Genomic DNA, 24,681 nt, shown 5'->3' with positions numbered 1-24,681 from the left:
ACCTTTCAAACAACTACTCAACTGTGTAAGGTCAGACAGCCAATCACAATACACATAAACCAACATATTAAATTCAAAACAGAACAGTATCTCAGGTTCTCTATACAAATTCCACATGGACAGAACTGGTCTTAGCATTTTTGGGAAAACCTGCAAAACAAGTTTCCACACCCACTCTAATGCAAACAACGCTTATCCATGCTGATTATACCACTATGCAGAAGGTAGGCCTTGGGATTTTGGAGAAGGTCGGTGAAATGGAAGATTTTGCTAAGGATGGGGGTTTTGGCGGCGGTGTCAAATATAAATGATTAAATCTATATAAAAGAGATATCATTGGCTATCCCTCAGTTTCTCTGGTTGCAGTAGCGGAGCCTTATAGTGCTGGGTTCAGAGATAACTGCTATACGTTGACGTGTTTAAAGAGAGAATTCCTGAACAAGCAAGGATTCTGAGGGCTGTAATGCCTCTAGAGATTAAGCCCTGGTCTACACTATGAGTTTAGGTCGAATTTAGCAGCGTTAGATTGATTTAACCCTACACCCATCCACATGACGAAGCCATTTTTGTCGACTTAAAGGGCTCTTAAAATCGATTTCTGTACTCTTCCCCCGACAAGGGGATTAGCGCTGAAATTGACCTTGCTGGGTCGAATTTGGGGTAGTGGACGCAATTCAATGCTATTGGCCTCCGGGAGCTATCCCAGAGAGCTCCATTGTGATGCACTGGCCAGGTAGATAGGAAAAGCCTTGCAAACTTTTGAATTTCTTTTCCTGTGTGCCCAGTACAGCAAGCTCAGAGGTGACCATGCAGATCTCATCAGCACAGGTGACCGTGGAGTCCCAGAATTGCAAAAGAGCTGCAGCATGGACCGAACGTGAAGTACTGGATTTGATCGCTGTATGGGGTGAGGAATCCATGTTATCAGAACTCCGTTCCAAAAGACGAAATGCCAAAATATTTGAAAAATCTCCAAGAGCATGAAGGACAGAGGCTATAACAGGGACCCACAGCAGTGCCATGTGAAACTTAAGGAGCTCAGGCAAGCTTACCAAAGAACCAGAGAGGCAAACAGTCACTCCGGGTCAGAGCCCAAGACATGCCGCTTCTATAATGAGCTGCATGCCATTCTAGGGGGTGCCCCTACAACTACCCCAGCCCTGTGCGTGGACTTTGTAAATGGATTCTCACGCAACAGGTATGCGTATTCTGGGGACACGGAAGATGAGGAGGAGGAGGAGGTTGAAGATAGCGCACAGCAAGCAAGCGGAGAAACTGTTTTCCCCCGACAGCCGGGAACTGTTTTTCACCCTGGATCTAGTACCCTCCTAACCCACCCAAGGCGGGCCCCCAGACCTAGAAGGTGGAGAAGGGACCTCTGGTGAGTGTACCTTTGTAAATATAATACATGGTTTAAAAGCTAGCGTGTTTCATGATCAATTTGCCCTGAAGACTTGGGATGCATTCGCGGCCAGAACAGTTACTGGAAAAGTCTGTTAACATGTCTGGGGATGGAGGGGAAATCCTCCAGGGACATCTCAGTGAAGCTCTCCTGGATATACTCCCAAAGCCTGTTAGCCACGCAAGCAAAACAATAACAGTCTTGTAGTTGAAAAAAAGCTGTTGCTAGATCAGCTGTTCTGGCTGATGTGGAAGGAGGGGCATCGAGGCTATCACACCCAGCCTGATTGTAAGTCTTGTTTATCAATCCCAGCTCTAACAATAATTCTTATCCCTGCTTGTTGACTAGTGCCTTGTGGCCATCCATGCCTTGTGGACACCAGCCCAGCTGTGACCACTTGGTCAGATCACCAATTCCCCAGTCCCTTACAGCTCCCTTTGACCTCACACTCTGTATGACCTCTCTTACAGCTTATGGCTACAGGAATACAGATGAGCCAATAAGTATATAACCTCTGAGTACATGATAGGCTTTAAACCAAAAATCTTTAAAGCTCTTTTATCCTGCCTCCTGTCCAAGAATATTTAATTAATGAAAAATTTTGAAGTGCTATGGAAAATATTAGAAAAGTTGGACTGCCACCATCTTGTGATCTGACAGCTTTTGTGTACAGTATGTGTGGGGAGGGGAGTTCCACTAACACAGCATATGCTAAAACAAAAATTATAACATATGCTAGGTTGCTAAAATTGGACATTTACCAGTCTGCTTAGCAATTTAGCAAAGCCCTGCATTTTACTTTTGAAAACTGTGCAGGCATACAGCAGCAACTATCACTGTTTTAGCCATAACCATGTCTGTATTTTTTCCCACTGGTTACAATAGGACACCATGGAAGTGGTTTTGTGCCGTAATATTAGCAATTTGAATGCTTTTTCAAATTAAACCCTGTGTTTAGAAAAAAGACATCTTTTTAAACTCCAAAACACACCTGCAGTCCTACCACAAACATCAAATTTGTTATACAACAAGGACTTTTGAAATAGGCTGTACCTCATGCACACACTTAGGCTCCAGTCTTATCAGGTGGTGAGCATCCTCAGATCCTACTGAGGACATCTAACATTTCCCATGGCCCTTCAAAAATCTATATTAAAGTCCTGGGAAGAAGGCAGGATAAAATGATTTTTAAAAAAGACTTTTAATTCTTTCATGTACTCAAGAGTTCATCTACTTAACAGCCTATGTATAGAAATTGCAGCCATAAATTGTAAGGAACATACACAAAATCCCCTTTTTGCAGTTTCTGTAACCAAAACAAGATGCCATAGGCTGATTTGTTGTCTGTTTTCCTATAGTGCCACATTAATCATGATGATACCACTGGAAACATTTGGAGGCTTGCAATATGGAAAGAGGAAAATTATAAAATATTTTCTTGGATAAAGTTAACATCATACCTCTCCTTTCTGTTATGTGTAAGAACTGTTTAAAGTTTAGAACAGAATTAATAATCAAACCATCTCTTGTAACTAATTCAGTTGTCTAATAGCTTAGCAAAGTTTAATATTTTTATGTCCTGTTTTACACACATCAACACTGAGAGGCACAGAAAAAGCGGCCCATGTATCTCAAGCATGCTTTCCTCCACCATCATCCTCCTCAACTACAAGAAAGTTGCATCATGTGAGGTCAAACCATATGGTGCAGCATCTCCTGGGAGAACAGAACATTGTTCTGCAAGAGCACTGCATGGGCACCAATAGTTGTATATTAAAATGTTAAAGTGAGAAGCGCAAACTCCATATAATTTCAGGTATGATACTATAACTGATGACAATTCAAGTGTCCCCTTCATATCATATTGGATTATACTGCAGGTTCCATTATTTCGTTCCTGATGCGATCCACCAAGCATACCTAGGATTAACACCAGTTATTCACATCATTTAGGTGTTCTGGTTTATCCACAAATTAAAGAACATTAATTTAAACAGATAACATTTCTCAATTGTTCAGCTGAATTAAAATCCATTTCCAGTGTGGTCAAAAGGTCCACAAGTTCTATAATTTTGTTATAACTCTAGCTGCATTAAATCTAGATTTCAAATATTGACACTGTTTGGTTTTAAATGAATTACATGCGCTAAATAAAGTATGTTTTAGCAGATGGGAAAGTGGAGTGCTTGTACACAGGAATTTGTGTTCATGAAACTACACAGTCACATCTAATTTGTTGTACCATTTAGAGAGTGTCAAATTTGAAACAGAGGGCAAGGGGGGCACAGGCAGAAATGATCACCTTTGAAATGGCATCAGAAGTCAACCAGCAGATAGCCACAAATTCAAATTGCGCGTACTCCAGCATCCAGTACAATAGAATAAAGGCACCAAGCCCTATAGTCTGTGAAATTTAAAAATTTAGGCCCCAGCAGAAAGGCCCCAAAATCTTCAGGTCCCCTCCTGATGCAATATTTGAAATTGATGGAGAGAATGCACAGATTCAGAAGAGTAGAGCATTAATGCTGAAACTGGCTTAGATGTTCTCTTAAATATGTTAAACTGTTAAGAAAAATCTCTTACCTCACATGCATAATAAGCAATGTTCTTTTGGTAAAAATGGGAATTATTCCTTGAATTTTTCCCTAAACTAAATAGAGACTGTTCTTCACTGAAGACTAGCTACACTCCAAGTTTGGAGCTTTAGATGGAGACTTTCAAGAGCACCCGTATGATTTACATAAAAACCATTTGGTTTTGAATTAACTGAATATCAGAAATACCAATCCCCAAACTCCGAAATGGTTGAAAGTGAAGTGCATATTTAAATGTTAAATCTTTACTATATAGCTATATTCTCAACATACATAATAGCATTACATATTCTCACACACTGATCTCAGATCCAACAAGATGATTCATAAATGGTTCCTACGCATTCTCAAACATATCTCTTGTGTCTTGCTTTTGATACATCACTCTTTCAAGACACGCATCCTGAACAAGGCTAGTTGGGGGAGCATTGTCTTTCTAGTACTTTACTATTATTCTCTTCACCAAGCTTAATCCAAACGATATCTCAGGGGTCAACAGTCTTTCAGAAGTGTTGTGCCGAGTCTTCATTTATTCACTTTAATTTAAGGTTTCCCGTGCTGGTAATACATTTTAATGTTTTTTAGAAGGTTTCTCTCTATAAGTCTATATATTATATAACTAAACTATTGTTGTATTGTAAAATAAACAAAGTTTTCAAAATGTTTAAGAAGCTTCATTTAAAATTAAATTAAGACGTTGATCTTAACGCCACCAGCCCGCTCAGCCCGCTGCTGGTCTGGGGTTCTGTTCACCTAGGCCGGCAGTGGGCTGAGCGGAGCCTGCAGCCGGGACCCCGGCTGGCAAGGGTCCGGTAGCCAGAACCCCAGACTGGCAGTGGGGTGTGCAGGGCCAGTGGCCAGGACCCCAGACCGGAAATGGGCCGAGCCCACTGTCACTCAGGAGTTCCATCCGCCGGCTCCTGCTAGCCAGGATCCCGGCTGCCAGACCCGCTCAGCCCGCTGCCAGTCTGGGGTCCCGGCCCTACCCACATACAGTGGGTATTTACCTTCTCTCTGGTTCTGGCCCATTCTCTTCCTCTCTCTCCACTGAGCTGAGGGTTGGAATGCACTGAGCACAGGGCTGGGGGTGAAGGGTCTGGCCAGGAACTAGAATGAGGGAGGGGGTTCAGGGTTGGGGCAGGGGGGCTGGGTGTGGGGCACTCACCTGGGCAGCTCCCATTTGGTGCGAGGGGTGAAGGTGGGAATGTAGGAGGGAGGTTTAGGAGCTCCTGTTTTGTGCTCAGAGTGGGGGTGGGGATGTGGGGGGTGCAAGACTCAGAATGTGGGGGGTGCATGGGGTGTGAGGGGGCGCAAGAGTCAGGGCAGAGGGCTGGGAGCATGAGAGGGGGGTGCAGGTGTCAGGGAAAGGGGGCTGTGTATGTGTGGGGGTGCCAGAGTCAGGGCTAGGGCCGTGGGGGGGAGTGTGAAGGAGTCAAGCAGAGATGTGGGTGTGTATGAGGGGGGTAAGGGCCGGGGCAGGGGTGTGTGTGGGGCACAGGGCAGGAGTCTGGGGGGGGTGCGGGGCTGCGGGACTCAGGGCAGAGGGTTGGGTGTGTGTGAGAGGGGGTCAGGGTAGGGGGCTGAAGAGGATATGCCCCTATTCCACAGACCCCTTCCCCAAGTCCCTTCCTTCGCTTCTTCTCTGCCTCTGCCAGGAGCAGCGAGCATGCTGACTCTGCTCCTTTCCAACTCCCTCCCTCGCAAGGGCCATCAGCTAATTGGCCGGCAGAGAGGGAGGGACGGAGACGCGGAGGAGGGACAGGAACCCAGCACTTTGGAAGAGGTGAGGAGGAGCAGAGGGTGGAGAAGAGCAGGCCGGGCTGGGCTCAGCTCAGCAGAATTTTTAATGGCACGCTGCTGCCTGCCGGGGCTCGCATGCCATCTTTGGCACGCGTGCCATAGATTGCCGACACCTGTTATATCTAGTTTGCTTTCTTTGATTAAATATTCTTCAGATCTGAACTGGTATTTAGTAAATATGCAGCTGAAGTGGCCATAAAGTCTACCTGCAAAATTATCTTTTCAGGCACATTTTCTCAACATCTGAAATTCAACTATGTTATCCTGAAGTATCTGTTAAACAAAAAGAGTAAGTTTCCACTGTGAATCATTTATATGAGCAAAAATTAATTTACTTTATTTAGGAATTAGACATTAGTAATCTCAATGTGCAGTGGTATATTTCATTAATTTTCACTGCTTAAATATGTCATTTTTATAGATGTAACAAAGTCACATGACTGCCCACCTAACTTTAACAGTAGAAAGACAGTCGAAAAAAGTTGAATTTGGTGGAAGCCAGTAGTTCAGTGTTTCCCAAACTTGTTCCGCCACTTGTGCAGTAAAAGCCCCTGGCAGTCGAGGCCAGTTTGTTTACCTGCCACATCCGCAGGTTCAGCCGATTGCATCTCTCACTGGCTGCAGTTTGCTGCTCCAGGCCAATGGGAGCTGCTGAAAGTGGCGGCCAGCACGTCTCTCGGCCCCTGCCACTTTCAGCATCTTCCATTGGCCTGGAGCAGCAAACAGCAGCCACTGGGAGCTGCAATCGGCTGAACCTGCGGACACAGCAGGTACACAAACTGGCCAGGGTCGCCAGGGGCTTTCCCTGCAGAAGCAGCGGAACAAGTTTGGGAACCACTGCAGTAGTTAAACACAAGTTTAGGTGGGCATTAAAAATGCAAGGGACAGTAGACGGAGAGTAAACAAAAAAGCACTGATGAATTCCACCATAGGCCACTCTGTGGGTGGTCCGGGGCTGGAGCACCCACAGTGAAAAAATAGTGGGTGCTGAGCACCCAACGGCAGCCCCGCTATCAGCTCCCCCCCACCCCAGCGCCTCCTGCCTGCCATGATCAGCTGTTTTGCAGCATGCAGGAGGCTGGGAGGGAGTGGGGGAGGAAAGAAGATGTGGCACACTCAGGTGGGAAGAGGCGGGAAGGGGGAGGAGGAGGGGCAGAAAGAGGCAGGGTGGGGTGGATCCTTGGGGGAAAGGGTGGAGTTGGGGTCGGACATGGGACAGTGCTGGGGGTCAAGCACCGTTAGGCACTTTGGAAAGTTGGTGCCTGTGAATTTCACAGTTATGGTCCAAAATACTATAGCACAAATTAGTAATTCTGCAGAGTGCTGAATAATTAATGTAGAATACTGCATTATTATACTTAAAAAATATTCAAGGCTTTAACACTATATTTTAGTTCATGGAAAATCATTCTGCATGTTTGGAACTATCTACATAAATATTAACAACAATAATTATTATTTCTATTTCAGTAGCATCTAAGATAACAGAATCAGAACCCCATACTGTAAAAAATACACACAAAAAAGACATACTCCCTGACTCTACAGAGTTTAGAATTTAAGGCCACATCTTATAAGCTGATATGTCAATCGGACTCTATTCAGGCATAGAGATTTTCCGTCATGGATCAATTTTCAGGATTGAGACCTAAGAAGAAAAGAACTGAGGAGAGAGAGACAATCAAAATTTTAAAAAATCCTTATTACATTAATTTATAATAGACAGGAGAGGAGGACAACAAGAGGAGGATAGAGGTATCGTAAATCCCCCATAAAGCCTATCTTAGCCTTGCAAATAAGTTGAGTCTCAGTTCTATTGTGATAATTAGGCTTACAAATTTACTCTAAATATGAGCTCAACTTTAAAAAGTATGTGAAAGTTCATATATCATATCATAAAACTTATAACAATAAATGTTGATGGGAAAAGGTATCAAAGAGAGACAGAAAGGCTGAATTAGTCTAAACAAAAGTGACTACAGATATGGTTCAAGGACTATGTTAAAATCATGCCTGGTAAAAACAGATGATGTGGAACTGGAAAATTAATGAATCAAAATTGATGTGTTGGATACTAGACCGCATTGGTAGATAAAATAATGAGGGGATCGGCTATTCCACCCATCACTCCTATTTTGTGTCCTTAAAGAAAGACACTTTGGATGAGAAAACAGGAAAGAACAGACTGAGGCAACTGAAGCAAGTTTCGCCATCATGCCTGCCATTCCCACCATCTCCTGGGACCCCAAGCCTTCATCACCCTAGTTTTGAGAGATGCTCTGATCAGACCAGAGCAGAAAGTAAGACCCAGATAACATCACCACCTCTTCCAGCTCCAGCTGAATCCCAACCACCACATGGAATAAAATGGGAACAGATTTTAACAACGAGAGTTACAGTTCTAGTCCATCTCAACTAGCTTCTCTTTTCCCCGAAAGGACAGTGATTGCCATCTTTAATACCATGTAAGAGACTGTCAAACAATGGGGTTTTGCTTGTAAAATCTCTCTCCAGCAAAAGGGAAAAGGAACAAGGGATGTTAAAATCAAAGCCTTATTTAATGCTTTACTTTTCAAATGTTTTCAACTGTTTTTTTCTTCTTTTCTTTATCTTTAATAAAAAGTTAAAAGGATGTTTAATGATGTGTTCACCATGATACTAAGCAGGCTGAGGTATCTATATAGCAAATCCCAGGTCCTGTTTAATGCTAATTAATGTTGGCTGGTGACAGAATTACATTAACACCTTTGGCCCATTTATTGAAACTACATTAATACATTTTCTATCTTGCAAAACATTATTTTTCAATTACACTGAGGTCTTTTTCCAAATCAGGGGTACCGTGACAGTTTGGTCTATGGGAATTTAGTCCACGATGGATTCACCTGCCTGAATAAAATTCATATACCTAGGAAGTGAAATTTACCACAAAATCTGAAATGTAAAAAATAGTCTAGGCCAGTGTGACCCCAGAGACCTCTTGATGCCAAGTGGAAAGGTCATAAGGGATGCAGATGAGTTACAGGAATCCCCTGGGTCTGGTATGTACATTCTAATTCACCAAAGTGAGTGTCAGGTGAGGTCTCAAATAAAAGCTGGTGCCATTCCGGTCATTGATAACACTGCAAAAACCACGTACAGATGCATAAGGAGTTATGTACATATATGAGGCGGCCAAACTGTGGCTTGTGAGCCGCATGCAGCTGTTTTACGGTTAGGGTGCGGCACATCCCTCATTGTCCACATAACAGACTTGGGGGAGGAGAGCTCGGGACCTCTGCCTTGCAGCAGGCTGGTGAGGAAGGAGCTTCTGCTTAGTGGGGAAGGGGGTCTCGGTGCTTCAGTTCCACCAGGTGCACCTACAGGGGCTCAGGGCTTCAGCAGGAGCAGGACTGAAGCTCCGAGCCCCAGCAAGCACGTCCTGGCTTTCAAACATCTGAAGATTGTCATATGTGGCTTGGAGGGTCAGTAAGTTGGCCATTCTCGGTATATAGATTAAAAATTATGTTAAAGTCTGTATATAGGAACCGGTCACCAGGAAAAGTGAAAAACAGTTTTTCTTTTAGGCACAAAATGTTTACTTATTCATCTGTTTATACATTAACTACGTATTGTATGTTTCAAAATAGGCCTCCACTCCTGACTCTGAACCAACTGCTAATGAAGTATTGTGAAAACTTCAGAGAAAATCAAAAAGAGAAAAACAGTAGGGGTGAGGAGGAGCCCTATTTTGAGGTGCAGATCAAAGGTCTGTTCTGGTATATTTGGGGGACAAAGAGGTCATTCTGGCATCCTTCACCTAGGATGTAAACAGACAGTTTGATTAATGAAAGAAGGGTCTCAGCCAGATTTGGCTGAAAATGCTGGAGAGAATTTTGAGTAAGATAAGCTTCTTTAGACAAGGGACATTAGTCACTAGAAACCATGTTACAATTTTGTTCTGTATGTAACCATTTGTTTCCAATATTCTTACTAGCACTTGAATCTCTGTTCGATAATATACATATCCTTGTTTTCACTATAAATATATCTAAGTGCTGTCGTGCTAACCAGAGAGGTGATGCTGAGTTGACTCTTGCAGCTGGTGTGTACTAGTCCTTTGGGAATAGCAGATCTAGGAGTTTTGTGAGTGCTCAATGGAATAGGGGTTAAGCATGGCAGAGGGACACTTGGAGAATTCAGGAGTTGGTGTGTACCTATGAATTATCTGTATAGAGAGAGCAAGTGAGGCTGCCCAAAGGATTCAGGGGGCCTGGGGCAAAGCAGGGAAGCAGCAGTGGTCCGGGTCTTCGGCAGCATTTCGGTGGCGAGAGCCCTTCAGTCGCTCCATGTCTTCAGCAGCACTGAAGGGCACCCCGCCGCTGAAATGATGCCGAAGACCCAGAGCGACTGAAGGACTCCCCGCTGCTGAAATGCTGCTGAAGACTCAGACTGCCGCCAGGCCAGTGCTCGCGGGGCATTTCGGCGGTGGGAGGGGAGAGGGGAGCTTCAGTCGCTCCGCGTCTTCGGCAGCACTGAAGGGTCCCCCACTGCTGAAATGCCAGCCCCACTTGCCCACCCCCCCCGCGTGGCCCTGAGAGCAAGGCCTGCTGAGCCCTGGAGGGAAGAGCTTCTGTTACCAGAGGCTAGTGATTTCAGGGAGCTGATCCACAGCAGACATAGACAAGGCTAAGGGCACGTGGTGGTGAGGTGCCTCACAACCCTGGGTAACCCTGGTACAGGTCACACCCTGCCCCCAAACAAACCTAAAGTGCAGCTTAATTCAGCTGGGACAAAGTAGAGAGCCAGCTTTGCACGTATTCATCAAATCTGCCAGGAACCTGAAGAAATGCCCTCTGATTTTCTAATAGCTCCTTCTCTCTCCCAAAAGCCTCCCAACTCACTCTCTCAGCTCCTAGTCTCTCTCAATCGCCTCTCAATTCACTCAGGCACCTGTGTGATCTATCATGATGGGGAATTAATTAACTCACAGCTGCCTCTGCCCTCCCATCCTATACACCCAGGCTTTAACCACACATGACAATATTATTTTCATAATATACAATTCTTAGAAGGAAGAGTTGAGCCAAAACTGAAATGTTCTATCTGAATTTCAAGTAGGGTCTAAATTCAAATCCCGGAATTTGGACCTGCCCCTTCAGCTCTGGCTCCTATTGGGATTTAAAACAGGAAGGGATCTATTCTCTGGTTCCAACTGGGATTCAGTCAAAACCTCATTAGAATACCCAATCACTGTCAGATTTAAGCCCAACTGTAGCTCAGTGGTACAATTGTACCACTCAAGATGGTAGAATTCTCGTATCAATTGAGCTCCTGTACTGCTGCCATTTTGAACCAAAATTTCACCGTTGAGCCAAACCTCAGCACTAGTGCTAATGCATCTTTGATCTCAACTTCCTAACTTTAACCCCTCCAACATTGCTCCTTTCTCCATCTCTATTATGGAAATAATGAAAATCTGTGAATGGACAGAGCATTTACTAGGACTGTGTGTATTTCAACAATCAATCAAAAAATAAAGACAAACATTTCTCCATGGATTTTATTTTAGAATTGATTAGTCTTCAGAGTAGAAGCTGCACAAAACATGTAAACATTTGCAGCAGAGATGCTACTGCTGCTACCGAGGTACAGTATCACCCAGTTAGTAAACGTATGATCACATATGCAAAAAATAGCCATCTTTAGTTTGAACAGTACCAGCCCTATTTATCTGTCACAGGTTCTGACAATGTGTTTAAAGAAAACATTAGAATATTCTTCCAGAAGGAACTATATTTCCCTGCCTGCAGCATATAATTTCTATGGGTCGGTAAGAGTGGGACTGAAATATTAATGAGTAAGCCATTTGTCAAGAAAATTATGCAAGAAAGCTTGGCAGTTGCACAAAGAGGCAAGCAATATGAGATAAAAAATCATGCACTATGATCTAAAAAATATCACTGACTGTCTGGTCTGTGTTCAGAAACTACTACCTTTGTAAAGAATGCTTTGGGAAAAGTAAATAAATAAATTAATGAGAGACTTGACAAACAAGTGCATACTAAATTCAGCATTTATAATTGCAGGTATTATCTACAAAAGAAAAGACCCCCATAACCCACTGACTTTGCCGTGGTGCAGGTCCGTGGAGGTAAGGCTGCCCCCCCACCCTGATCTGGCCTTGGGAGTCATCCCATTCCCCTCCCTCACATCCCAGCCATGGGGATCACCTCTCATCCAGACAGTGGTCTCCCCAGTGCCCCCTGCTAACCTAAGAGATGCTGCCACCCCCCCCGAGGTCACTCCATTTCCCCTTCCAAGCAGGTAGGTGGTGTGTCCATCTCCCCTCAGGGACTAGCTCATGGTTATTCTGGGTATTATGGTAGAGCCTGCTGACCTGGGTGAGACCAGGGCACCTGTCATGCTGTATGTGTATGTATGAATGTGTGTGTCACAAACAATGCAGCTGCAGCCTGCCGCCAACTGCCCCGACTCCAAAAACCGGCCCCTACTATTGTATTTTAGTAGTATTGGAGATCCCCTCATCCAGGGGGCAGAAAAGAACTGCCCCTGCCAGGGTCACACACAGCTTCCCCCCGCTTCCCCCCGCCCCCAACAACTGAGAGTGAAATTAACAAAGATGCCAGAAACCTCTCTTAACCCTGGGGGCTGAACCACCAGGGAACAACTGAGTTTAAACTGTTCTTATGCAGGAGGCAGTTTCCCTGCTGCAAGCTAGAGGGAAGCCTCTGCAGCAGCTGCTGAGTGCCAGGGGAGCAAGCACAGAGCCTAGGCATCAGCAGCCTGTCTGGAGGAGGAGGGAAGACACAGATTAAAATGTGAAGTGAGTTTTCACTTTTTCAGGCTTATTCCATAGTAAATTTATTATACAGAGTACTGGAGTAGGAATAGTAGCTTTTATTTTCTCTCTCTATGATGCAATGGGATTTGACTCCATGAAGATGTAGGAAGGGTTGGGTGGAATTGTTGCGATTGACGATATGGGTAAGAAATGTCGTTACTTTCACCCTTGCCCAAACCCCAGGAATTCCAGACACCTCTGCAGTGGTGTATATTATAACGCGGTTTCACCTATAACCTAAGATTTTTAGCTTCCCCGAGGACAGCGCTATATCGGGAACAGGTGTAGCTGCTTAAGTTGACTATTAAGAACTGTGCTGAACAATTAGGGAATACTGCATGTTATGGGTGAAGCAGCCTTCGTGTAACGAGCTCTTCGCGCTTAACATATTATTGGGCTTTTATATTGAGAATAATAAAGACACTGCAGTGAAAAAGAATTGCTTTTGATATGCGAAGTGAAGAGAGATGGAGAGCTGCTGAGGTAGATAGGCATAAGAAGCATATTCCAAAGCTGATTATCTGCTGTGCAGAAGGCTTTCACATCAGTATAGCAAAATTGCATGAAATGAAGCGAGAACATTGGCTAGCATTATATCTATGGCCTCACGAGTCTTTAACTCAACCTGTTAACTCAATGTGAAAACTAAAAACCTACCTCGTCTTTGCTAAAATTTTTACCTTGCGTTAGTAAACTCAAGTTAGCTAATTCAAGGTGGACATCCTGTTTTCGCTGTGTAGGCACAGTCCACACGACAACATAGGCTATCAGTGTTAGGGTTTGATCTCATGTGCTCAGTATTCCAGCCTTGATCCAGCAGAGCAGGCTGAATGCCGCTTAGTGCTTTGATGGATTGGGAAAGTGCTCAGCAGTTTGGCAAAGATCAAGTCCTTTTGGACTAAAAAAATAAAGAACACCCAAACTGACAATGGAATTCAGAGCGAGAGTGTGACTCCTTGTCATACACAGATAGCTAGGTTATGGTTTTTCCTGTAAAGGGTTAACAAAGGGAACAAACACTGACAAGAAGACCAATCAGGAAACCGGATTTGTTTAAAGCTTAGGGAGGGAATTTATGGGTGTTCTTGGTCTTTGGGTCTTTGTCTGTTCTGTGCTTTCAGCTATAGAGGATGCTATTTCATGTCCTTCTAACCTCTTTCTGTTTCCAGTTGTAAGTACAAAGGTAGCAAAGTTAATAGTCTTTTAAATTGTTTTGTGTATTTTTGCATTGTGTATCTGGCTGGTGGAGTCTTTACTTGTATTTGGCTATAAGTACATTTTTGTTAATTGTATTGTTTTTGGATAAGGCTTGTTTATCCCTTTTCTATTGTTTATTCATTTTCTATAAGTTGAAAACAGCCTGTATCTTACCATTAGATTAAGGAACTGGTTTTCTATTCTTTCTTTTTTTATAAAGTTTTGCTTTTTAAAGACCTGTTTATTTTTTTTTTCTAGTTGCTACCAGGAAATTGCGTGGGAAAAGGAAGACAGGGGAGAGGGGAAAACTGGCTCTCTGTGTTAGACCTCCTAGGGTCCAGGCGCGGGGAAGGGAGGCTAAGGGGGAAGAGAGAGAGAATTTTTCTGTTTCCTTGTCTTTGGTTTGTCTCTTTGTGAAGAGAGGAGACATGCTTCTTGTATTGTGATGTAAAGAGGTTGCATCAGTAAACTCTCAGGTTACCAACAGAGAGGAACTTCTGGGTGGGAGAGAGGTGGGGGGAATGGTTTATTTCTTGTTAGGAGACTAAGGCATCTGAGTCTTGGGTACACAGGGAAGTAAGTTTTGGGGGACCCAAGTGTACCAGGCACTGAAATTCCTGGTTGGTGGCAGCCTATCAGATCTAAGCTGATAATTAAGCTTAGGGGCTTTCATGCTGGTACCCAATCTTTGGGACGCTAAGGTCCAGATTTGGGAATTATACCATGACACTCCTCTGTAAAAGATGCATTAACTCTGCCTCACAAAATGGCAACTGCTTCTGCATCCAGGCAGATTGCTTTAGAAATGTATACGTGTAGTACTGAGAGGATAAAATCATAACATTTACATACACTGTAGCTAATGTAGATGAACAGAAGAAACTGGGAGAGTAGCGGAGAGAAGTATTTGTTGTTAGTGCTAAACAAATTAATAATCCTAACTAAGACCAGAGGATGAGGCGAGAGCACATCTAGACAGAGGTTTAAAAATAAGGTAGGACAATATTTAATTAAATCCTAAAATGAATGGGGAGCCAGTAAAGTTATGTGAGGACTGGCGAGATAATGGTTGCAGTTCCCTATATGTGTGAAAAGTCAGGCAATGGCATTCTGCCCATACTAGAAAGAAGAAAGCTGGGTCTTGGCAAATACACAGAAAATGTTGTTTTTAAACGAGGGGGACGGAAGTGGACAGAATCTGGCACCCTCAATTATGATTAATCAGTAGGCTACAGCAGAGTGAGGTACTACTCAATGTGAGTAAGGGGTACAGAATCCAGACCAAGAAAGGAAAATATAACCATTCCCTAAACAACATACAGCAATGCAGATTTTGACAGCGATAGAAATATGAACATTATAAGCTTCTGAAGTTCCAAGCACTATTGCCTAGACCTATTACACTGAAGTAACATTTTAGAATTGTTTTACTCATTATACACCTTGATTTATTAGTTATAACCTATGCACAGGATACCACACTATAGACATATTTACGGTGAATGCTTTTAAATTTACTGCTTTTCCCTTCACCTTGAAAGGCCTCTGTATGTGTCTTATCATCCTGTTTATTTTTTAAAAAATCATCTTCATTTTCATGCTGTTACACCATTATGTGTGTTCACAATAAATACTATATCAAAAGTATTAGAGAAAATTTGTGTAGTTCACTACTTGTTATAACAGCATCTGACCCATCAAACGCATACTGTATCCTATACCTACAGGACATTCTCTAGCTATACTGGAAGAAGAACAAGAGACACTAGATATGGTTTAATCAGGCTGCAACTTTATTATTAGATGTCTGGGACTACATGGGAGATAAAAGTGTACTGTGCAGGTAACTCCATGATCATTTCAATATCTACCTGGGGGCTTCAGCCAGCCCCCTCTTTTTCCATTGGTCCCCAGCATTGCTGGGACCTTACCATACCCCCACCTCAAATGAGGGTTCAGGTGAGCTATAAAAGAAGGCAGCCTGCAGGCTCCATGCTGCGCCAGTCACAGGCATTCAGAATCACCACTCCCGCCTCTGTTCCATTCCTTTAAGTGACCAGATAAATGGCCTGTGTGTCCTTTCCCTACAGAGTGCCTTCCCTGGACATCTGCCCTACACTTACAGAATGAGTTGTGACATCACAGCCTAACGCTCTTCCCTACTCACCGTAACAACCACTCCCTCGAACCTGCTGTGGGGAAGGTGACCCCCACCCTCCATTCCATCTTGGCCAAATTGGCAGTGAAGGAAAAATTCCTTCTCAGCCCCCAAAGGAGCAGCTAGTGCAATGCCCACAGCAGAGCCTGATCAAACCTGGTATTTTGCCACTTCCAACGCTGGGTGCTGCTCTGCTTGGCCCGGGGAAAATGGGCTTCTCCTACCGGGCTTGCCCTTTATCAACTCCCCAGCCCTTCTGGTCTCTGGGGTGTAAGTCAATATTGCAATGCTAACCCACTCTGCTTTTGTACCAGCATTTGTGCCTCTCTTGCCTCCCCACCCTTAAAGTGATATACCCCTTCCCCCAGCAAGCCAGAAAACGCTCCTTCTTCCCCTCTCCCCCACCTGCTTGCGGTGCTGTAATTGTCAAGATATGAATCATGGGTGTTACTTTTCAAGTTAACTGAGAAAAAACACATTAATCCATTCTGCGTGCACCTAACTTATGGATGAAAATGCTGAATGTTCATATACAGGCTGGGAGTTTAGACAAGAACACATAACCAGACCTTCAAAGCTAGGTATAGACATTCTCAAATGTTTAACTTATGCATGCATATATTAGACAGGTACCTAATAATTGGGAATTTGTGAGCTCTCGAGTTAGCTATGTTATCTATATTTGCAAACTTGTTCCCATATTTTCAAAACAATTTTATCTTTATTATTGAAGCAATTCAGATTATTAAACTTCCCCCATCCCATTTTTAATTTAATGTACTTTTTTCACCATGTAATGTATGCTCTTTGTTTAATTTTTTCCACTTCACTCCACTTGAATAGTGAAAGTAGACTTGTCACTAGTCTAGTCTATTTTCAAGAGTTCACTTTTATTAATAGCCATTTTTAATCAATAGTTTTTCCATGCTACCACAGTGCTAATGCATTTGGGTTTCCAACACTGTAGGGAAATTGTTAATTTTATTTAATGTTTTAAAGTTTTATCATGTCTATTAATATAATTTATTTTTTCAATATATTAGAGAATCTGTTATCAAAGTCTCTGGGCCCAGATAGGATCAGATTCTGACACTGCTACCAATAGTTTAGCATTTTATTCTGTAAATAGTCCCAGGCAAACAAAGGGGCACAACTGTGAAGTAATGTACTACTCAATGGAAGGGCTTCAGAATCTGGTCCTAAATTACTACACTAGAAGGTGCTATGAGACAATCACCATCAAGCTCAGTCCCATTGAAATCAGCGGACTAATCAATGGTGTAAGATCTAATATGCTTGGTAAGAGGATGAATGTTTGCAGAATTCTGTTCTGTCTCATTCATGTTCTTACACCAGACCCCACACCATGACAGCTCAGTAATTGGGTAATTACATTTTATAATTTACTTTTGGTCATAAATTGGTTGGGGACAGATTATTAATCCCCTTAGAGACACTGGTAAGAAATTACTCATCTGAAGCCACTGGGCTACTTGAATTAATAACTTCTAACCAATGTAAATAAAGGGTTAAAAATCTAGCCCTAAATTCCTAAATCTCTTGATCTAAGTTATGTGACTATTTCCCCTATAATCATCCATAAAAGTCTGCAGGTAGAATTGCTGTCTTTGTCATTTATGTGGACATGGTCAGAGAATTTAACTCTGCTGGGAAATACTACAATAAAATCACTAAGATAATTAAAGCCCGAATGAAAGTCCAAGATGAAATGGTTGGAATATTTAAAGTTCGAGCCACTTTCCTGCATCTTTATGGTATTTAATTTTCTGCCATTCTAATACATGCATACAGAACGGCATCTGAACTGAAAACTCTCTTTCTCCAATTCTTCTTTCTGTCATCTGATGAGACACAAAATAAAGTAATTAGATTGACTAGAGACGTTGCTGATGGCTTTCAGTGTGTACTTACTCCCTGACTCCATGGAGAGAAGGCTTGCCAAATAATGATCAACAGACTATATGAGCCTGTCTAAATCTGTTTCTACAAAGTTAAAAAGCAATGTTTGAAAATGAACTCTTTTTTTTTTAAAAGGCAAGTTATTTGAATAAAATGTTTAGTCAGCTATGGCATAATAAAGTTTAGAAGAGATATGTACAGACTTTACAATTTAAGCAAAGTGGAAACTGATTCAATGCTCATCTCCTTTGTAGGCAATTTCTAAGAACCCAGCACAAGCTCAAAGGAAAAGACAGTAAAGAGACACGTTAACTTTTCAGTGTCAGTTACAAAAAGAACTGGATCCGGGGAAGAAAATTCGAATTACAAACCAAAATATTGCAAAATGACCTCACACAAACCACCACGACAACTGGCACCTCATTCACAATCGTACTGGAGAAGCCAAACATGTATAGATAGAAAATTGAAGTAGTGTCTCATTCCCAGAGGTGATTCTACTTGCTCAGGCTATAAGTCCACAGGTAGAGTAAAGTGAGAAGCTTGGATTATTACTGTCCATGTTATACCCATTTCAGGCCTTCCGGTTTTTATAGTATTACGTTCATTTGAGAGAGAGAGTAATTCAAAAGAGTAAATAAGATCCACTAGTGCATAGGGCAGAAAGGAAATTATTATCCCATTGTTTTAAAAGTCAGTTTACTTTACATAGCAGATAACATTATTCCAATTGAAACTACAAACCACAACTTTCTCTTTTGTTAAATATTTTTAATATGTCACGTTTTCTATGTTCTTTCATTTACATCAATGTTATTTATATTGAAGCAAAGTGAAACATTTTGCAGGTAAAACAAAGGTACTTAAATTAGCCATTTACCCTGTTGTATTTTTGCTAAGCCTTTGCTAACTTGGCAGTAATTTGAGTATTAAACTATAAAAAGACAGGGCTTATCCACAGGGTTAGTCACACAAGTGAAATCTATTCACCTAAGGATGAAATTCACCAACGTGCAGAAATCCAGCATCAGACCTATGCATCATTTTAGCTATCAGTATAGGATTTAGTGGCACAGACATCCTGCTGGTCCTCTGCACAGAGATGAATTTCACCTAGTATTAAGAGTTTGCAGGGTTCAGGCTCATAATTTGTATTCATATATTCTGAAGAGTCACATTCTAAAATACTAAGTTCAAGGTACATTCACACATCACTGTTTAAAATACATTCAAGTTTCCATATAGTTCTCTTGAATGCAATCGTGATTCAAAGAGTATCACACTAACCTATGAAGTAACTACTGTACATATATCATATCTTCAAGTAAGTACCACCAAAGGTGTGGAGTCAGATTCAATATAATCAGTATAGCCTACCCAATGTTAACCTCTACCATATTTCTCAAAATTGCTAGTAAATTAACCAGCACTCTACTAGGTACATTACTGTAGTTACCAGCAGACTTTGAGTAGCATTTGTTTCAATGCCATTGGCTTTGTCGTGTGTGTGTGTGTGTGTGTGTGTGTGTGTGTGTGTTGTGAGAGAGAGAGAGAGAGAGAGCGCGCAGCAGCGGTGCACCATAGTGGATAACTGTATTTAGATTTAGCTCCTCCCTCAATGAATGAAACGTCACTGCATTGTAAATTATTCTTCATTACTAATTAAATATATAGAGGAATACAATTTAATGTACCGTTACATGGTTTTTTTGGAGTATCTGAATATACAATTAAGTTATACTTTATACAATATATGATGAAAGAGAGGGACCTCAAGCCAAATCCAGGAACGAAACAATCAGGCTCTGAATCTTAAGACCTGTACCTGAGCTGTGCTTCTCTCTAGCTATTCTGACACAAATTTCAGAAGATCCACTAAATGCTGTCCTTGCCAGACGACTAGCGCCTAATTTTCAGAATTGTTGGGCATCCATGAATCCCACTGACTTGGACGCTGACATAGTAGTATCAAATTGGGCACACAAAAATTGAGGTAGCCAGAATTAGTGGGCACTTCTAAAAGTTTTGGCTAACGGCATTCAAACAAATTGTAATGAAAATAATAAAAACAGAAAACAATAAAAACAAAAGATAACTGGGGAGGAAAAAGGGACAGAAGCACAAAATGAGTATAGAGCAGTAGTTCCCAAACTTTAACAACCTGTGAACCCCTTTCACTAAAATGTCAAGTCTCGCAAACACCCTTCTAAAACTGAATATTTCCAGGGATTTTCTCCTTTACCTGAATATAAATTATAAAAGCAGTGATCTTGGAAACATAAAATTGGTTTTTATGACATGCTTATTACACACTATTTCTTATTAATTATTATTTTTCATTACAGTATTTTTATTACATTATGAAAACAGCAACACTCTTCCAAGATCTCACTTTCGTAGCTTATATCAATCTGAATAAGCCTGTTATAAAATAAGGCTCCTATGTTTCATCAAGGAGTGTCAGATGTGAAACAGCATGAAGGTATTTAAGAAGCCATTTCTTATAAGGAGTCTTGAAGAACCATAGAGATCTCCTCAGTGTGATAGAGATGCTTGCTTTGATCTGCTTAGCTCTTGGTAGTCCCAGGGGCTCCGGGCTTCTGGTCTTGTTCTCCGTAGGACAGCTCTGTCCGCCATTAGGGATTTTTTCCCCAAGAACCCCCTATAACATTTCATGAACCCCAGTTTGGGAACCACTGGGGAGAAAGTGTTAGGGGAAAAGGAGTGGGAAAAGATCAGACCACGATTATTGGAAATTCCTGCGCCTTAAGGGCTGAGTCTCGTATTTTTCCATGGTGTGAAATCATTTCTCAATATTATAGTTCTACTCTGCATAAAGCAGTACTTGGAAAAAGGATCTCCTCATTTCTTCATGTATTGTTATATCTTAGCAAAGATTTTTTTCAAATCCTACTTTTAGCCTGCAGAGAACATATTGGAGAAAACCTGGCAACTCCATGAATTCAGGAGGATTTTCTATACACACACCCCCGCCTCTTTTCCTCCCCTCCCCTTCCTCGATAGCTCTAAGAAACCATTTAGAGGCCCCATATAACTATTGCCCTACCCTGTCTACAAACATTAATAAACTTTAATAGCATGCTACAAGGAAACACCTTTACTTATCTTAGTCAATAGTCCATTTTTCAACAAAAATTCTAATGATATCCATGGCACTCTGTGGACATAATGAGTGATACATTTGCTTATAGTCATTGCTATGTATGTATTTACCCATCTCAGCATTTACACAGTAAATTGCCTTAATGTGCCAGAATACGGCAAGCAATATATAAAACATTATTTTCTATATTGTATTCCACTAGTTGGCATTCTCTCTCTCAGCTTAACTGGCACCAGTACAAATATTCAGAGCTATACAAAAAATGTTGCCGAGCACTCAGTGACCACCACAGTTCTTTGCATATTATCCGTGCACCACATTCTATACTTTGGGGGAGCATCCTGTAACTTCCATATTCATTTTTAAATAATCATGATCTTACATATAACGCATGCCTTGTAAGGCATCAAGGGAAAGATTCTGATCTGCTGAAAGTCATTTCTCTATCCATTTATGTATTTCATTAATGCATATGAAGTTATGAGAATTGTGTGGTATGGTTGTCACTAAAACATACTGTAAGTTGGGGATTCAGCCAGATATTAGCTCCCCAGAGGCAACAGCAAGGAAAGTAACGAACACCCAAGCGGGGTGTTAAACAACCCATCAACAACCACTGTCCAGCAAGGGAGCTACAATTCAGTGACTCACCTGCATGAGGCCACACCAGGGGAATTGCTCAACCTTGCCTGGAGACTAGAGTATGTCTACACTGGCAGAGTTAAATCACAAGCAGTTACAGCACCACTCAGAGAGCACTGAAGGGAAACCACTGTTGTGTTCTCACACTGACAGCTGCCTGTGTGTTCACACTTGCAACACTTGCAGCAGTATTTGGCGCGGTGCACTCTGAGCAGCTATCCCACAAAGCATCTCTTCCTCTTCCACCACTAAGACTTGTGGGAAGGCGGAGCGGGTCACAGTGCATCCTGGGTTCTGTCCCAATGCCCCATGATGCATTGCTTTGCATCCCAGCAATCCCCATGCTTCCATCCGCATTTTGCACCACCTTTCAGCGGTTTGTGTACTGTGCGCTCTACCTCTTTAGTCTGCAGGAATGGATCCCACACTGTTGACCAATATACTGTTCACTCTTACTAACATGTCACAAGTAGTTGTGGAGTTATTCGTTAAACTACAAAGGCAAGAGCAGTTTCACACTGATCTCGCCACAACATGAGATTCTTGTGGCATTCATGGAGGTGTTGACCACAGTGGAGTGCTGCTTTTGGGCTTGGGAAACAAGCACTGAGTGGTGGGATCACAACATCATGCATGTCTGGGATGACGAGCAGTGGTTGCAGAACTTTCGGATGAGGAAAGCCACATTCATGGGGCTGTGTGATGAGCTCGCCCTAGTCCTGCAGTGCAAGGACATGAGAATGAGAGCTGTCCTGCCACTGGAGAAGTGCGTGGCGATTGCACTGTGGAAGCTGGCTACTCTAGACTGCTACTGATCGGTCGCTAACCACTTCGGAATGGGAAAGTTGACCCTTGGACAGGTGTTGACGGAAGCGTGAAGGGCCATTAATCGCATCCTGCTCTGAAAGACTGTGACTCTGGGCAACGTGCATGACACTGCGGATGGCTTTACACAAATGGGCTTCCCTAACTGTGGAGGGGCAATAGATGGCATGCATGTTCCAATTCTGGCACCAGACCACTTAGCCACCAAGTACATTAATCTGAAGGGGTATTTCTCTATGGTTCTGCAGGCACTTGTTGATCACCATGGGTATTTCACGGACATTAACGCAGGCTGCTCCATAAAGGTGCATGAAACACTTATCTTTCGGAACACTGGTCTGTTCAGGAAGCTGCAAGCAGGGACTTTCTTCCTAGGTCAGATGATCACCATAAGGGAAGTCAAAATGCCCATTGTGATCCTGGGAGACCCTGTCTACCCCTGAATGCTGTGGCTTATTAAGCCATACATGGGGAACCTTGACAGCAGCAAGGAGAGGATCAATAACAGGCTGAGCAAGTGCGGAATGATTGTTGAGTATGCTTTTGGCCGTTTAAAGGACCGCTGGCGCTGCCTATATGGGAGGCTGGACCTGGACGATGACAATACTCCTATGCTTATAGCCGCGTGCTGTACGCACCATAATATTTGTCACGGGAAGGGTGAAAGTTTTACTCAGGGATGGACTGCTGAGGCTGAGCACCTGGAGGCTGAATTTGAACAACCAGAGACCAGGGCTATTAGAGGGGTGCAGAACGGGGCCATAAGGATCAGGGATGCCTTGAGGCAGCAATCTGAAGCTGAAAGCCACTAATATTTGTTGCTATGTTTGGGAGTGCAGTGCTTGTAATGCTAGGAGGTGATAGTGATTGGTGCAGATGATGTACTATGATGATTTAAGAAAACTGCCTGTTGCTTTGCAGAGCTCTGTTTGCTTTCAATTAATGGAATAAAGATTGCTTTCAAACCAACATAATTGTTTTAGTAAAAAACAACAACTGGAAGAGAGAGACAAAAAAACACATCAGCACTGTAGGGGATGGGGGAAGGGAGGGTCCCAGGAGGAGGTGGGGTCCCAGAATGGTTAAAGATTTGTGTATGCCCAGGTATCATATGCAACCTTGTCCTTTGGAGTACAGTGCAGCAGGGACTGTATTTCAGCAGGGCTAAACAGCAGATGGATAGGTTGAGTGCAGTGGGTACTGGGAGTCGGCAGGGCTGGACTGTGCCGGGGCAGGAGTGGAATGCAACAGGTACAGCCTGAAGCTTGGAGGTTGATAAGAGTGTGTTGGCAGTGGGGGGGCTCATGGGAAAGAGTTTTGCAACAGCGGCTGCAGGGGAGGGTGGGCAGCTTGCAGTGCTAGTAGCTCCTGGAGCATGTCCGCTTGACACTCCATAACATTTAAGAACTGCTCCATGGCTTCGTTCTGGTGCACCACATTCTCCTTTCGGTCCCTCTTCTCACTGTCTCCCGCCACTCCTTCAATTCTTGTTTTTCAGCCACAGAGTGCATCATGACATCACACAGAAAGTCCTCTTTAGTTCTTTGTGGCCACTTTCTAATTCTGTGCAGCCATTCAGCCAGTGATAAAATAGAGGGAGGCTGGGCTCCGGTCATGTCTGTGAAGCCAAAATGCAATATTTTACAGAAGCATTACTGTTTGCAACACGCAGACCACTGATTCAGTGATTTAAAACACAGCCACCATTCACCACCTTCCCCCACGCCTCCCAGTGACAGCAGAGAGGCACAAGAAAGTTACTGTTAATGGGTAAAAAAGTATCCACAGTGGCCTTCGCAGTGGAGGTGGGGTTGCCACTGAGTATCACGTCCAGCTCTTTGTAGAACTGGCAGCTTGCGAGTGCAGCACCAGAGCGGCAGTTTGCCTCCTGCACCTTGTGGTAGGTGTTCCGCAGCTCCTTCACTTTGACCCTGCACTGCAGTGTGTTCCAGTCATGGCCCCTTTCTGTCATGCATCGTGAAATCTGTCCGCTGGTATCAAAATTTCTACGGCTGGAGTGCTGTTGGGACTGGATAGCCTCCTCTTCCCAAATGCTGATCAGGTCCAGCAGCTCGGCACTGCTCCAAGTGGGGGATCGCTTGGTGCGTGGAGCAGGCATGGCCACTTGGAAAGATGCACGGAGACCACTGCACATGTCACTGAGCAAACAGGAAG

The 24,681-nt window shown here is 43.0% G+C and overlaps 1 protein-coding gene across 3 annotated transcripts in view; it reads right to left on the bottom strand.

The window, feature by feature from the left end:
• FARS2 (phenylalanyl-tRNA synthetase 2, mitochondrial) overlaps positions 1 to 24,681 on the bottom strand; it is a 407,483-nt gene that overhangs the window by 336,529 nt on the left and 46,273 nt on the right. Inside the window, exon 4 of one of the 3 annotated variants that reach the window (XM_075062831.1) lies at positions 7,330 to 7,444. The exons of the other annotated variants lie outside the window; for them this stretch is intronic. The gene's annotated coding sequence lies outside the window, so the exon portion shown is untranslated. The remainder of the gene's footprint in view (positions 1 to 7,329; positions 7,445 to 24,681) is intronic. 3 annotated transcript variants of the gene reach the window in all.

The sequence above is a fragment of the Chelonoidis abingdonii genome, chromosome 2, assembly GCF_003597395.2.
Source record: "Chelonoidis abingdonii isolate Lonesome George chromosome 2, CheloAbing_2.0, whole genome shotgun sequence".
Classification (NCBI taxonomy): Eukaryota; Metazoa; Chordata; order Testudines; family Testudinidae; genus Chelonoidis; species Chelonoidis abingdonii.
The sequence above is the reverse complement of the archived record's forward strand: the minus strand, read 5'-3'. Positions and strand labels throughout refer to the sequence as shown.